Consider the following 4,176-nt stretch of genomic DNA (forward strand, 5'->3'; position numbering starts at 1 on the left):
CCCTTAACCTCTGAAGTTCCACACCACATTTGAAGATTTAAAACTGAATGATCCTACCTACCATTACAAATTTTTTTTTTTGAGGAAAAAAAAAAACCAAACCTGACCTAATCTAATAGTCTCACTTTACAGATTAAAAAAACAAGTGTTGTCTCCAGCTGGTCACAGAATGGAAGTCAGAGATAGAAGCCCAAGAAAAATGCGATGCACCATTACTGGCTTGAAGATGGAATGCAGTGTGAGGAACATGGCAGTCTCCAGCAGCAAAGAGCAGCACCAGCTGAAAGCCAGCTAGGAAGCAGGTACCTCAGTCCTGCAGCCACAAGGAACTGAATTCTGCCAAGAAGAGTGAACTTGAAAGTGAATTTTTCCCCACAGCCTCCAGATGAGAACTCAGTCCAGGTGACACCCTGATTTCAGCCTTTGGACACCCTGAGCAGAGAACCCAGCCATGCTGTGCTTGCACCACTTCTGACCAACAGAGCTCATAATAAGGAAATGCTGTTCGAAGCTGCCAAGTTTGTAGTAATATGCTACAAGCAATAGAAAACTAATATAGCCAATTACATTTTACAGATAATTTAAACATTAAGGAAAAACATTATATATTTACCTATGTAGTTACCATTTGCCAGTGCTGTTTACTCGTTTGTGTAGATCCAGATTTCCATTTGGTTTCATTTCCTTTCTCTCTCAAGCACATTCTTTAACGTTTCTTGTAACGGGGGTCTCCTGGTGATAAATTCTTTCAGCTTTTTTATAGCTAACAATGTCTTTTTTGTGCCTTTGGTTTTTTTTTTAAACAGCCATATGGTACAATTCAACCATTTAAACTGTATTCAGTGGGTTTTGGTATATTACATAATTTTTTAAATTGTAGTAAAATAATATTTTTTTTTGCCATTTTAACTGTTTTTAAGCATCCAATTCAGTGGCATTAATTACATTCACAGTGTGGTGCGACCATCACCACTATGTAATTCCAAAATTTTTCCATTGCTCCAAACAGAATCTCTGGTACCCACTCAGTGGTAACTCCATATTCTCCCCTATTTCCCTGGAAGCCCCTAATCTACGTTCTGTCTCTATGAATTTGTCTATTCTACTTAGGTCATATAAGTGGAATCATACAATATTTGCCCTTTTGAGTCTGGCTTATTTCACTGAGTATACATTTTTCAAGGTTCATCTATGTTTTAACATGTATCAAAACCTCACTCTTTTTTAATGACTCTTTTCAAATATTCCATTGTGTAGAGACTACATTTTGTTACCCACTCATCTGCTGATGAACACTTGCGTTGTTTCCATCTTTTGGTTATTATGAATAACACTGCCATGACCACTGGCATACAAGTACCTGTTTGAGTTCCTACATTCAATTCCTTTGGGTGTACACCTAGGACTGAAACAGCTGGGTCATATGGTTTTATGTTTAGCTTTTTGAGGAACCATCAAACTGTTTTCCATAGTGGCTGCATTATTTTTACATTCACACTAGGAATATATATGCATATTCTAATTTCTCTACATCCTTGCCAAATACTTGTTATTCTATTTTTTTTTAATTATAGCCATCCTAGTTAGGATGAAGTGACATCTCATTGTAGTTTTTACATTTCCCTAATGATTGATGATGTTGAGCATATTTTCATGTACTTACTAGCGATTTGTATATCTTGTTTACAGAAATGTCAAGTCCTTTGCCCATGTTTACAATTGGGCTGTGTGTACTGTTGAGTTGTAGGAGTTCTTTGTATATTCTAAATATTAAACCCTTATCAGATACATGACTTGCAAATAGTTTCTCCAACTCTTTTTTTTTTTTCTTTTTTTTGGAGACAGAGTCTCACTCTGTCACCCAGGTTGGAGTGCAGTGGCACGATCTCGGTTCACTGCAACCTCCACCTCCCGGGTTCAAGCAATTCTTGTGCCTCAGCCTGTAGCAAGGACTACAGGCATGCAAAGCTAATTTTTTGTATTTTTTAGTAGAGACGGGGTTTCACCATGTTGGCCAGGCTGGTCTCGAACTCCTGACCTCAGGTGATCTGCCTGCCTCGGCCTCCCAGTGCTAGGATTACAGGCATGAGCCACCGCACCTGGCCTGTTTCTCCCATGCTATAAGTTGAGTTACCTTTGTTGTTGAAAGATGTTTTTTCCTGAATGTGTAATTCTATTTAATAGGTAGACAGTTATTTTTTTCTTTCAGTACTTTGTAGATATAGTTCCACTCTTCTTAGATGTCTTATTTCTGGTAAGAAATACAATGTAATCCCTTATTCCTCTGTATATAGCATGTATTTTCCTTCTGGCTGCTTTTGAGATTTTCCCTTTTATTGATTTGAGTAATCTGATTATTATTTTCCTTGGTATACTTTTCATGTTTCTGGTGTTTAGAGTTCCTTGAGCTTCTTGAATTTGCGAGTTTATAGTTTCATTAAGTTTTGACATTTCCAGCCGTTATTTCTTCATATATTTCTCCATCTCTCCTTTACTCTCTTCTTCAGGGACTCCAATTACTCATATGATAGGCTACCTGATGCTATCTATCCACAGCTTACTCAAGTTCTTTTCATTTTTTTTCTGGTTTCTTTTTTTCTCTCTGCATTTCATTTTGGATAGTTTTACTTCTATGCCTTCAAGTTCACCCAACTTTTCTTCTGGAAATCTAATCTGCTGTTAACCTGGTTTATTTTCATTTCAGACAATATAGGTTTTCTCCCTAGAATCTCAATTTTTTTTAATACTTTCTATTGCTGTACTTACCTTCTTAGCTATACGAAATACAGTTATAACTAATGTTTTACTATCCTCCTCTGCTAATAGTAATATCTATGTTAAGTTTGGATGAGTTTCAAATCATTATTACCATCCTCACTATGGGCCATGTTTTCATCTCTTTGCATGCTTAGTGAATTTGAGTGGATGTCAGATACTGTGAATGTTATTGTATTGGATGCTGGGCATTTTTATATTACTATAAATTTCCTTAAGCTTTGTTTGAGGATGCAGTTAGGTTACTTGGAAACAGTTTGATCCTTTTGGGTCTTTCTTTTACAATTTGCTAGATAGATTTAGCAGTGCCTAGTATAGGGCTAATTATCCCCCATTAGTGAAGCAAGACCTTCTTGATAGATACTGATCGGGTAGACACGACCTATCCAATGCTCCAGGAATTGGAAGAGTTTTCCAGTCTGGCTGGTGGGAATAGACACTCTTCTCAGCCCTATGTGAACAACAGATACTGTTCCCAATAATCCTTTAGAGGACTCTTTCCCTGGCTCAAGTAGTTTCCTCACATGTATGTACTGATCTGTTCTCTGCTGAATACTTGCGGGAGAACCTTTGCAGATCTCCAGAATTCTCCTGCTGTAAGATGCTCTCTTACAGAAGCCATATTGCTTTTACTTATGTGATCGTGCATAAAATTGAAAACGAAACCCTTAAATCTTCAGAAGACACAGCAAACAATATACAGGAACAAAGTACAAAAGAAATGCAAATGTAAACATATAGGAAATAGTCAAATTTAGTATTCAAAAAATGGAAATTAAAAAAATCTAAATTTAAAACAAATTTAAAATGCAATGTTTATAAACTTCTGCTTCCAGCCAAAATGGAATACGAGACAACAGAATTAACCTCTTGCCCCAACAACAACAAAACAGACAAAATACATTAAACAGTGGTTTTCAAGACCAAGAGGGATAAAATAGTATTGACCTCATAGGGTTATTGTGGGAATTAAATGAGTTAGTATTTGTAAAACATAGAATAGTGCCTGACAGATGGTAAGATTAAAAAAAAAAAAAGACGTCTAGTGACCCAGTAACACAAGTGTCTTTCTTTTCTTTTTTTTAGTCGAGGCCTCATTCTTGTCACCTAGGCCAGAGTGTGGTGGCATGATCATAGCTTACCATAGCCTCAAACTCTTGGGCTCAAGTGATCCTCCCTCCTCAGCCTCCCAAGTAGATAGAACTACAGGTGTGAGCTACTGCACCTGGTTTTTTTTTTTTTTTTTTTTTTTTGAGACAGGGTTTTACTCCATCATCCAGGCTGGAGTACAGTGGCACGAGCACAGCTCACTGCAGGCTTGACCTCCTGGGCTCAAGTGATCCTCCCGCCTCAGCCTCCTGAGTATCTGGGACCACAGGCACATGCCATCACGCCCAGTTA

The sequence above is a fragment of the Hylobates moloch genome, unplaced genomic scaffold (genome assembly GCF_009828535.3).
Source record: "Hylobates moloch isolate HMO894 unplaced genomic scaffold, HMol_V3 SCAFFOLD_12, whole genome shotgun sequence".
In the NCBI taxonomy this organism is placed as follows: Eukaryota; Metazoa; Chordata; class Mammalia; order Primates; family Hylobatidae; genus Hylobates; species Hylobates moloch.